The sequence below is a fragment of the Echinops telfairi genome, unplaced genomic scaffold (assembly GCF_000313985.2).
Source record: "Echinops telfairi isolate 266 unplaced genomic scaffold, ASM31398v2 ScPeMD7_4225;HRSCAF=4972, whole genome shotgun sequence".
NCBI lineage: Eukaryota > Metazoa > Chordata > Mammalia > Afrosoricida > Tenrecidae > Echinops > Echinops telfairi.
In genome coordinates this window covers 4,516,121-4,529,403 of record NW_022108124.1, presented here as the reverse complement: position 1 = coordinate 4,529,403, position 13,283 = coordinate 4,516,121, and positions in this window count along the sequence as shown.

The following is a 13,283-nucleotide window of genomic DNA, read 5'->3' as shown; positions in this document are numbered from 1 at the left end:
ATCTAGGTCAGAAGCAACAAAGCCCACATGGAAGAAGCACACCAGCCTGTGCGATCAGGCATCATCAGAACAAAAAAATCATATCATATCATTGTGAATGAGGGTGGGGAGTGTGGAATGGAGACTCAAAACTCATTTGTAGGCCACTGGACATCCCCTTACAGAAAGGTCTTGGGGAGGAGATGAGCCAGTCAGGGTGTGATGTAGCAATGATGAAGCACACTACTTTCCTCTAGTTCTTAAATGCTTCTTCCCAACCCCCCACCCCATCTTGATCCTAATTCTATCTTGCAAATCTGGCTAGACAAGAGGATGTACACTGGTGCAGATAGGACCTGTAAACAGGGAATCCAGGGCAGATGATCCCTTCAGGACCAGGGGTGAAAGTGGAAGGTATCGGGAGGGTAAAAGGAGGGTGGGGTAGAGAGGGGGAACCAATTACAAGGATCTACATGTGACCCCTCCCTTGCGGGGTGGACAACAGAAAAGTGGGTGAAGGGAGACGTTGGACAGTGCAAATATGACAAAAATAATAATTTGTAAATTATCAAGGGCTAATGAGGGAGGGGCGAGCGGGGAGGGAGGGGAAATGAGGAACTGGTGCCAGGGAACTTAGGTGGAGAGCAGATGTTTTGAGAATGATGAGGGCAATGAATGTACAAATGTGCTTTACACAAATGATATATGTATGGATTGTGATAAGAGTTGTATGAACCCCTAATAAAATGATTTTTTTAAAAGAAAGAGCTTTATAGGCAAGAGCAATTGAATATTGAGAAAACATCTCAGCCCAGATCAAGTCCATAAATCCTGTATTAGCCCATATATCCGATACCAATCTATAAATTCCTCTGCAGACTCATGAAACACATTCAATGAGGCCCAATTTAGGAAGATCACAGGTGGAAAGACTTGTGGATCCTGTGGTGGTAGAGGCATCTCAGCACTGGCAGGGGTCTCCATGTGGCTCCTCTGGCTCCAGAGTGCTAGCATAGCTTCATGCATCTTGTCAAGGGAGATGTCTCGCAGGGAGTGAGCGTGTGTGTCTGTCCCACCTCCAGCGAGCTCTTTATCTCCTGAGCGCCTCCAAATGAGGTCAACAAGCTATGACCTGACAGACAGGCTAAACTCCACCCCTTCACTCTTAATCCTCTCAAATTGACAACAGATTATGTAACTACCACAGTGCTTAACCATTATGCCCTCAGGGCTCCTTTCAAATGGTCTTTTTTTTAATCATTTAAATCTTATATGTCCATCAAGATGGGTTTTAGAGATATTTCCTTGTTATGAAGATGTGAGATGGATTGATTTGGTAATCGACTAAAGGTTGGGAGATTACTGCAGGAGTTCCGATACAGTAATGAAAGAATGAGCTGAAGAAACCAAATTTCAGGCTACAGCCCTGGACATCAATATTTTTTAAGCATCTCAGTGATTCTAGTGGGCAGCCACTAGAAAGAGACACTACAGGCTAATAATAAGTGGCTATATGCAAGCAGGTTCTTCTAAGGAGCTCTGCTGGAAAAGGTCAATCCAGAGGCTCCACGGGTGTGAACCGGCTACATTCCCAAGGAGAGGAAACAGTGAGGCAACACTGAATTAACTCCTTAGGGAAAGGCTGAAAATGCCCATCACTCATTGATCTGGAATGAGTGAGCACCGGTTGTTAAATTTTTAGAAAATTACCCCAGAATCTCGTAAACTTGAGTCCTGGCTTTAAGTGAACTATAAAACACAATTTTCTCATCTTTACTATGCACACTCATTCATGTTTTGGACACTAATCTCATTTCATAAACTTACTCCTACCAATTGCTTCTCTCATTATGCTAAGTGAAACCTGGTCATGGAAATTCACCTGATGAGATAACTACGTTTAATTTACATGTTCAATCACAAAGGAAAGAACTATCTTTGGGGAAATGTTTTCTTCATTCAGAAGCAGGAGAGGCTAATTATAAGAAAATATCTTAGCAGATTGGACAGAGCTGTTAACATATTGGGTTAATTAGCATTTCTACTAATTAACTCAAAAGAAGTATCGGTTGGCCTTTATGACCTAGGCTAACTGAATCATCCATAGACATTCATCCTAGGAAGTTCAATCGAATGGTTTATTCAGAATACTTTACAGACTAATTCAGTGACTCTCAACCCTTGTCCCTCATTAAAACGACTTGTTGAGTTGTATTTGTTTTATTTCCTTTTTACTGTTCAAATCCTGGCCTCTGAGGAGCCCTGGTGTCATAGATTCTTTAATCTTGAACAATTAATCCCCTTTAATCTGCCTAAGCCTACGTTTTTCTTTAGTGTAATCATATTGATAATAACTATCTCCTACTATCTCCTAGGTAAGAAAAAAACTGAGATTTCAGATTTTATAAAAGTGGCTCCCGGGGGAGCGGGGAGGGAGGGGAAAAAATGAGGACCTAATGTCGGGGGTTTGGATGGAGAGAAAATGTTTTGAGAAATGATGTACAAATACGCTTTGCACAATTGATGTGTGTATGGATTGGGATAACAGTTGTATGAGCCCCTAATAAAATGTTTAAAAAAAAAAAAAAGTGGCTCCCAAAGTACTTTATAAACACTGAGCTCTTATTATTATCAAATCTGAAGGTCTCCTCATTTTTATTTAACAGCTGATCAGCGTGAGACTCATTTGAGCTCTGCCCTCTTGAAACATTATCTTCTCGAGACTTCCACGTCATGAATATTCCCGACTCTGTCTTACCTAAGGAGGCCACACTTCCATCTTCTTTCCAATTTATTCTGAGTGCTAAATGTGGACTGCCCTGGAATTGTGGTCCCCTGCACTTTCTTTATGCCTTGGTGATCACACCCCACGTCATGAGATCCGTGGTTTAGAAGGAGCATCTCTATAATCATGCGTACAAATGCACGTCCTCTGCCTCGTGTTTATGAGACATCTGCATGCCTACGTAGCCTCTCCATTTGCAGATCTAACTCCTCTCAAGCTGAATATGCCCTAAAGAGAATTCCTGGCTCCCACCTCTGAAGTTGTTCCTCTGGCTAGATGTTCCATGTCAGTATGTGTAAAGTAGGGGGTCAGCCACACACAAAAAAAGGGAGATGGTTGACACAGTGGATGCACATGCAACAATTGTGAGAATGATTCAGGACCAGGCAGTTTCCTTGCATTGTACGTGCACTTCCAATGAGTCGGAAGCAACTGAATGGCACCTAACCACAACATCCATGTGTGGTGTGTGTGTATACAAGGGGCCTTTGAAAAGTGTCTAGGAAAACTCCCTTATCTAGTTATTCCATTTTTTCCCATGAACTTTTGGAAGCCCTCTGGTGGTGGTGGTGGTGGTGGTGCTATGTATGACTTATGAGTTTATGTGATTGTGAGGGCTATTTTAGCCCGTCCAAAATCCATATGACAGGCAGTCAGGAACTGAAGGTCATGATGAGCAAGCCCAAGCCCAGACCCGGGTCAAATTCATTATCCATTAGAAGAATTTGTTTTCCTTCTCTCTCTCTCTCTCTCTCCCGCTCTCTCTCTCTGGTGTTCCACTGATTCCATAAAGCCCATGCAGATTACTTCATGTACTTAAAAACAACTGGCTGGGGGTTTTAATCGCATCTGCAAATTATCAAAAGAGCCATCCCACTTGCCCAGGGAATCAAATAAAAACTAGAGGAGTTATCTTTCTCAAATTTCCTCATTCTCTCCAGACCAAATGGGAGCAAACTAAGAGGGAGAGAGAGAGAGAGACAGTGGACCTCATCATGGCCCACCAAGCCCTGAGGACAACATCCCTGCAGCCAATACACACAAACCATAGGGCTGGCCCCACCACGAAACAGGATGTTCCTCACTGACCCAAATTGCTCCAGGGGACAGCACTGGAGACACTGTGCAGAAAATGTGTCCTGTCTGCCCTGTGCACAGCAGGGTGAAACACGAAGGGAGTTGCAACAGGGCAGCAAAGTAACCAAATGACCGAAGAATCCTGAAATAGACTTCTGACTCAGGGGACAGGGCTTGGCACCTCATCACACTTGATCAGAAAACATACATAAGGTTCAGCAGACAGACCTGGAGGAACTATCCAAAACAATAACAACAACAACAACAAACACTCATTCTCGCTTCTAGCATATGAGAAAATCAAGCTCCAAATTATAGCCAGAATCAAGCCATTCACTTTTCTTCATCTCCGCAGCTTCCATCATCACTTCCCAAGAGGTGGAGTAAGTTATTTCACATGGCTTCAAGCCACAGTCCTCCATTTGTGGTGCATTATAGATCCTAGCCTCTGTGCCGTGGTTATGATCCCAGTTTGGAGTGAGCTGTCTGATGTGTTAGAGAAACAGAAGGAAAGTGGGCTGTATCTCGAATGCCTGCATTGCTATGCTAGAAGGTATGCCTCGGGCCATCACTCTTTGTTTCCTTGGGTGCGTGGTCTGCATCCAATACACACAAATGCCTGTAAGACCTGCCAATTAGCCACCACTTTTGATATCTGCATTCAAACAACTTCCTGTTGTAAGCTCTTCTCTCACTAGGCAGACTGACAGCTTCCTTCTTAATTCAGAAAAAAACACAAGGCTGGAGTCACAGAACTGGCTACATCCATATGTGACCTGCCTAACATGCTCAGTAACAGCCAACATGTACTCCACTGAACTTTTGATGTCGCAGGGATAACAGCACGCCTCTCGAGGGGACAAAGGACCATCTTGGTGAGCACCCTTCCCAACCGAGGATGCACGGACGACTGCTTCTTGGGTGGCATCACCCTGACAAACACCCGTGGCACACGAGTTATCAGCACCTTCGAACACCTTAATAAAGATGCCCAGGCCCAGGAGTCAGAGAAAGTCTTTGGCCAGTGAGTCCCAGGGCATTCCTTTTCTTGACCCCCAAGAAGAGCTTCATCTTTCACTTTCAGCCATTCTGCATCTCTATGGCCACGCCACGCGAGACCTGGGAGATCTCAGCAACACTTTGGGACAATTTGTACTTTTATTCTGGATCCTGCATCTTGTGGACGCCATTACAAGATGGTGCCCGACCGCGCCCGCATCGTCAGAGCTAAGCTGTAAACAAGCTTGTTGCTCATGCGCTGCCAGCCGCTCGCTACGCATTATCAAATTGCACCAATCCTGGTAGGACACGTCACCGAGCAGGGTATTTATACCCGGGGTTTTAGGAGCTTGGGGTCTTCCGCAGCTGACCTCGGAGCAAGAGGCAGCGTCAATAAACTTCGCAGATTGCATCTACCAGAAGGGTCCTGACCATTCTTGTCTCGGTCCGTGTTGCGCCGTGTCATCCGCGCGACAGCATCTGACTCTTCTTCATCCGAACTCCCGATTCTTTGGACTTGCTCTAGTGGTTTATTGCCCTAGCGGGTTCCAGCTTGCTTCCACAGCCTTGTGAGTTAACAGCCTGTCATCGGACTTGTGTTCCTCAGTCCCCTGGAACCATGTGAGTGAGGAGAATCCTTCAGACTAATGTCCGAACTATAGATATGGTACAGTGGCACTATGGGCTAGGTGTTGGACTACTGACCTCAAGGTCAATGGATCAAACTCCCCAGCCACTCTGTGGGACAAAAGTGAGGCCATCTGCTTCCGTAAAGTTTTACCCTCTCCCAGATTATCCATTACTCATATCTAAGTTCAAAAGAAACCTGGGGTAAATTAAAGCAAGTCCATGAGAGCCGAAATATGACCTTGAGCCTATCACACCTGAATTTCAAGAACATCGCAATAACAGATTGGACACAGTGAACACTAATGACAGAAGACCTGATGGGCTGTGGGAGGACATTAAATCATCATTCATGAAGAAAACAAAGGTCGTTAAAAAGACAGGAAATAACAAAAAGGTCAAAGTGGATGTCAGAAGAGACTGAAACCTCATAGAGCAGCTAAAGCAAATGGAAGGAAAGACGAAGTCAAGCTGAACAGAAATTTTCAAAGGGCACCTCAAGAAGACAAAGGCAAATATTATAATGAAATGTACAAAAACCTAGAATTAGAAAATCAAAAGGGACAAATGCACTCAACATATCTTAAACGGAAAGAACTCAAGATAAAATTCAAGCCTCAAATTGCAATTTTGAAAGTCTATGGACGTGGAACAGGGATATCATTGCTGATGTCAGGTGGATCTTGGCTCAAAGCAGAGAATACCAGAACGATGCTTACTTGTGTTTCATTGACTATGCATCTGACTCTGTGGACCATAATAAACTATGGATGACCTTGAAAAGAATGATAATTCTGGAATACTTGAATGTGCTCATGGTGAACTTGTACATGGAATGTTCGCCGAACGCATTCTGAATTCACTCCCTGTAAACAGCAATGGGAGTGGACATAACTGGCCTCATCTGGCTCCCCTGTCACCACCAGGCAGGAGTCAGACACACCTCCACGCACCGTCCTTCTGTACCTCTCCCGACACCCACCATTCTTCCTTCTGCACATTACTTCTATGATGGGGCTGATAAGACACCGCAATGGCCACACAGAATGCACAGACGATTCTTACAAGTAAGAGGATTTGCCATGAATGTTAATAAGTCAGATTCAGCAAACACGGAGGACACAGTCTCTGGTTCACAGCAGCACCTCCTCAGCCAGCAGCCAAGTTTCCCTCAAGACCTCCATCTCTCAGCCCTTGGCCTTTGCCTCCATGGGCCAGGAAGCCAGCCCACCTGTCACTCGCATAGTCTCATAGTCTCAGGCCAGATGAAGAGAAGGTGCCCCAGCATCTTGGTGCTGCTCTTCTGAGCCTCCGTATCACCGCCTCTTGTGCTTCTGCTCTCAGCAGACCCACAGCCCCTCCCGCCAGACCTCTTGGACGTGTTGTTCCAAATGGTCCTGAAACTCCTCTGTGTCCCAGGGGACACTTAGACACTGAAGAGAGGCTTTAATGAAGGTGTGGTTGTCTTTTAACAGAGCATCCCCCGAGGAAAATGAAGGATAGTGTCTTAAGTCATCCCTTCTGGCGTCGTGGGTTTAAAGATGCCTCCAAAGGAAACACAGGGTGTGTGTGGTTTGGCTCACACCCTTCACTAAGGTCAGTACTTAGCTCATAACAGAGCTAACAGAGAAGTCCTGTAACAGAGAAGTCCTCTCAACATGGGATCAGGGCCATGGGCATATGGTCCAGAATTATTCTACCCCACTGGGGTAGCTGTTAACTACCTGTATCTCACATGAACTCTCTCGCTTCAAGGGAAATGGTCTGGTAGAAATTTATTGAAGTGAAATAGTTTTAGAAAGTTTCTACAGTACAATAACAGCCCCTCCATCCTTCCCGAACCTCAACTTCTCCCCCTCAAAAGCAAACACCTCCAACTCTGTTTGGCTGTGTTGTCTAATATCTCCCTTCATATTTCAGGGGCACTTCTTGAATGTCAAGTTTAGATAACTTCTCTTGGCATATTACTCTAGACTAAGAGAGTTTAGATCTCTTATACTGTCCTCTCTTCCAGTGTAATAAACAACAGTCTCCCCCTCCAAGTGCAGGCACACACAAACCACACTCACACACACACACACACACACACACACACACACACACACACTCTCACTCACTCACTCTTGTTCCCAATGCATAGGCTCCTAAACTTTTTGGTCTAGTAACTACACCATTTTCAGAAAAAGTACTCAGTTCCACCCCCTGTAATTAAAAATGTTCGTACTATAGTATCATCCAGAATAAAGTGTAGCTGTTTGCTTTCGTAGGCTCCCCCCTGTATTGTTCCAGTGCCTTGCCCCTCCCTCCCCAGAGAAACTGGGAAACTGCTATATAACTTTATTTGGCTAAATATGTACTTAGTGTTTATATCTCATATTTTAATAACTTTGTAAATATTAATCTCATCTGAGCCATTTCCTTTCTTTGTATACTTTTCATTTTCCTAAAAAAATTTTTTAAAACGCCTCATATGGCTAAATTTTCTAATGTGCTCCACACTTTATGCTAGAAGTATAAATCTCTTCTTGATGTTTTCAAAGATATCAGGTACTCAGTTTTCTTTTCTCAGAAACACATGGAAAGCCTTCCTTCCCCTGCTGTAACCTGAGCTGTCTGTTTTCTGGGCCAACTCCATTACTGTGTTCTGGGAATTAGCTGTATCATCACCTGGAAATTCTCAACTGTCTCTTGCAGTGCAATTCCTATTTCCTGGAGCCTCCGTATCCTGCTCTGGATTCATGGCCTTGTTTTAATGGAGTTCATTCGCCAGAGCTTCCTCAGCCTGATGCCACACCACCTAGGAGTAAGGGTTCTGGAACTTTGCTCGTTCTTCAGGTAGAATTCTGGGTTGTATGTCATTTTTCCTGGGAATGTGGAAGGTGTGGCCTCATTGCAGTCCAGTTGTCTGATCCTTTGCAGGAGATTTGCTTTACCCCCACCCCCATCCCCCAAGCTTTCAGAACCTTCTCTTTAACCCGAACGTTTTGAAGTCTCAAACTGAATTGCCTCCATGGGGTTGTTTGTTTGTTTGCCTTTGTTTTCCTCTTTATTCATTTAGTTGAGCACAGAATAATAGGTGAACGGATCATTCGATGGTGTAAGATGCAGCAAAATAATAATAATATAAGAATAAGGGTTCCAGGATGGGGAGTAGAGGGAGGGAGAGAATAAAGGAGAGCAGCTATCAAAGAGTTCAAGCAGAAAGAAAATGTTTTGAAAGTGATGGTGGCAGCAATTGTACAATTATGCTTAACCTAACTGAATTATGGACAGTTTTAATATCTGTAAGAGCTCCCAATAAAATTATTATTTTTAAGTAAACTGAAAAAAAAGTAATTGTTTTGTAGCTTTTTCCTTTGATTCCTTTTTCTCCTCTCTGCTCTGCTCTGCCTCTTGGGAATTCTTTTATTTGATTATTGGACGGACCTGCTCAAATGATCGTATTTCCTTTATCACAGTTCCTATTCAGCTCTCTCTCTCTCTCTTTCTGTTCTTACTTTGCAGGAGGATGTTTTCAACCGTAACGCTCAAAGAGGCTATTAGTTTGGGGGGTTGTTATTGTTCGTCCACGCCCCATCTCCAAATAAGAAACATTTTATTGGGAGCTAATATATATATCATATCGTTCCACACTTGAATCACCTCAAGCAGTATTGGCTTTTGTTTTGTTTTGTTTTGTTTTGGGGGGGTTAATATTAATTTTCTAATCCATACATCAATTGTATCTGATATATTCATACAATTACTTTCCATTGTGCCCTTGGGATCAGCTCCTCTTTTTTTCCCTCCCTCCTCCTAGCTACCACAATCAGTGTCAAACATTCTTTTCTTGAACTCCTTGACATCAGCTCCCTTTACCCACCCACCCACCCCGACGATACTAGTTTTTATATTAGCTAACACATTCAATTTGCAAAAACTCTCTCCTATCTCTGAATGTTCCTTTTAGAATATCCTTTTCTTGTAGATCCAATATCTTCTTCTGTCTTGTTTATTCTCCCAAGTTCATTTTCTAAAATATTTTATTTATTTTGGGTGGCAGGATATATAACTACACATACATCCACTCGCAATTTCTACGAGAACACTTCAGTGGCATTGGCTACATCACACTGGTTCAGTATTCTTGCTATCACTACTCAGACTGTTTCATCAGCATTAACTTAGGCTCTCTATCCCAGCAAGTTCTCATTTGCGCTTTAAATTAACTGCTGTTATTTCAAACCCATATAGATAGTTCTTTATAAGAGTGCTATGCTCCAGGCAAAGAGTCTTCTGTAATAGAGCTAAATTTATGTAAACATTAACCATGATGTCATGGAATCATTTTAAGGCTTAAAGATTATGCCTGGGCATTAGATTCAGGAGTTCTCCCATCTCATTGAATTCTGGTAAGTCTAGCTTTCATACAATTTTAAAGTTCTAGCCCACATTTTCCTTCATTTTAATTGGGATTCAGCTGCTGGTTACTTGGTCAGCACACTCCATAAAGATAGTGGGCACTATCATTTCTTCTGGTCTCATGGTAATAAAGGAAGCTTGGTAATATGGAGGCAATTAAGCCTGAAGTTGATGCCCATCTCTGATTTCCAAGTCTCAGGTCTCAATTGTTCCAGGTGAATTGTTCTATCGTTAAGGCCACTTGCAAGCTTTTAAGACTCCAGGCACTATTTGCCAAACTAGGAGGTAGAACAGAAACTAAAAACAATGTTAGAGACACTCACAAAGCCATGACCCTATGGCCTTGGATAAAGATAACTAATTCCAGGCAGTGTGTTGTCATTTCTAAGTAGTATCAACAGGGATTGCCTTTATTCAATCTCGTTTTCTTTTTGCTTTGTCTCTGCTATGGTTTTTTTGCCTACCAAAATGATAGGCATGGGAAGCAAGAAGAAAGCCACAGGACCAATGGCTCAGGAGAGACCTGGGGGGAGGGGGGGGGGAGGGGGGCAGGAGTGAGCAAACAATACCATAGACAGGAGAACAACTAGGGAATTAAAAGCAACAATGAGGAGGACCCCTTGTAAATGATAAATGATTATTATTTTCATATCTTACACTGATCTGTGTCTCCTTTCCCCTGAGGTATCTTCCCCCTCCCCTCCTGCTATCTCTGCTCCCATTTCTGTTCCTGAGGGGTTTATCTGACCTGGAGTCCATGTGTCCTGAACTCTTATCTGTACCAGTGGACATGCTCCTGTCTAGCCCACAGTGAAAGGCAGGACTGGGGTCATGATAGTTGGGGGTGAGGAAGCCTCAAGGAACCAGAGGAATATTGTGTTTCATCAGTGCCACATTGAGCCATGGTTGATTCATCCCTTTCTTGCAACCCGTCTGTGAGGGGGGGTCCCATTGTCTACAATGTTCTCAAGGGAATGAATTAGGTCATGCAAATCACATCTTTAAACAAGGGGTGAGGCTTCACAATATTTATGGACATATGGAATTTTTCCACCAGCTTTCTGAAGCCCTTGTGCAGGGTCATGCCACAGCTGGGAAAACTAAAAATGTGTTCTAAGTGATTGCTACTTTTGTTACAGATGGCATCCCTCGTCTGGCTTTCTTCTTTCAACCTCTTGAAGAAGAGATTTCCGAGAGCCCACCCTCTTCCTTATCACATTCCATCCAGAGATGGCCCCACATCTGTAATTCCCACTACACGTCCAGCAGCGTGTGCCCCGGCCTGAAGGAGTCCTTCCATCTCACTGAAACGCTCCCGGTGTCCCTTGAGTGTGTGGTCTCTCTTACTGCAGCAAACTCAATAAGCATAACTCAGCCTCTGGATGTGTTTCTAACAGCCTTGAGGTGTGAACGCGTGGGAGAATTCAGCTTTGTCTGGTCTGCTGAGGGAGCTAGCTCTTGTCTTTCTAGTTGCCAGATTGCCCCATATCTTTGACCTCTCCCTCTGGGGTTAACAAATGCTACATTCTCTCTGGACTTTTTTTTTTTTTTTTTGCCTCACATTCAAAACAGATTTCTGTCCCTTGCAACAGGTTTCTGACAGCTTTCTTTTTTTTTTTTTCTTTTTGCCTCGAGGCTTTATTTTATTTTTTTTAAATAATTTTATTCGGGGCTCATACAACTCTCATCACAATCCATACACATATCAATCGTGTAAAGCACATTTGTACATTCAGCTTTCATTTGTACTGACAGCTTTCATAGCACAAAACACTCTGCCGTCACAGCAATCAATGCATGAAGAAATCTGACGTAGCCCTCCCATGCTGTGTACCTTTTACATGGCAGTGGATCTTCACAACAGGTGCACAAGAGGGCTTCAGACAATTCTTGGGGGGAAAATGAAATAAAAGAAAACATCATCTTTCTATGATTTTTTCAAATCCCCCTTGTGTATGCTCAGATCTTGGCCAAATGGTTATACACTCAAGCTAGGGGAAAGGTTGGCAACTGAAACCTATCCGGTAACTCCATGGGAGAAAGGTCTGGCAATTCAGTTCCATGAAGATTAGAGTCTAGGAAACCCTTTGGGGTGATTCCACTCTGTCATGCAGGGTTGCTGTGAGTCCAGAGGGGACTTGCAGGTCCCTAACAATAGTCTTTCTACAGCAGTGCTTCTCAACCTTCCTCACGCCCGGACTTTTGCATACAGTGCCTCATGTGGTGGGGACCCCCAGCCGTAAAATGATTTTCGTTGCTACTTCATCGCTGTCATTTTGCTACTATTATGAATCGTCATGTAAATATTTGATAGGCAGGAAGTATTTCCATTATTACCAATTGAACATAATTAAAGCATAGTGATTCATCACAAAACAATATGTAATTATATATTATGAACTATTTATTTCTAATGACAAATAAATCAAATTTTGTCATGAAGCATGGCGTAGCATGAGTAACAGTCTTCACACTGGGTACCTGCCTGGAGGCAGATAGAGGAGCCGTGTCTTGGTTCGTAAGACCATCCGAAATATGTGTGTTCCAATGGTGTTAGGTGACCCCTGTGAAAGGATCGTTTGATCCCCAAAGGCATCGCGACCCACAGGTTGAGAACCATTGTTTTGCAGGGTTGGGCTTGCTCACTAAACTCCAGCGATAGGTCGTATTCATGGGACCAAAGCTAAACTTATCTTCTTTTCCCACCAGACTTGCTCCTCCTCCTCCTTCTTTGTCTGTGCCACTCAGCCCACCACTTAAATCTGCTCCAAAGACCGGAAACCCATTCTAGAGCTCCCTCTCCCACTCATCTCCAACACTGTCGACAACTTTCCTCTAGTTCTTTAATGCTTCCTCCACCCCACTATCATGATCCCAATTCCGCCTTACAAATCTGGCTAGACCAGAGGATGTACTCTGGTACAGATAAGAACTGGAAACACAGGGAATCCAGGGTGGATGATCCCTTCAGGACCAGTGGTGAGAGTGGCAATACTGGGAGGGTGGAAGGAGGGTGAGGTGGAAAGGGGAAACCGATTAGAAGGATCTACATATAACCTCCTCCCCAGGGGACGGGCAACAGAAAAGTGGGTGAAGGGAGACGTCGGACAGTGTACGACATGATAAAATAATAATAATTTATAAATTATTAAGAGTTTATGAGGGAGGGGGGTGGGAAGGGATGGGAAAATGAGAAACTGATACCAGGGCTCAAGTAGAAAAAAATGTTTTGAGAATGATGATGGCAACAGATGTACAAGTGTGCTTGACACAATGGATGGATGGATTGTGATGAGTTGAACTAGCCCTTAATAACATGATTTAAAAGAAAAAAGGATAGAGAGCTGCTAGAAAGTGGAGAATCAATTCTAATGGGATAAATATTTGAGGTAATATGGCATTGGTAGGGACACTT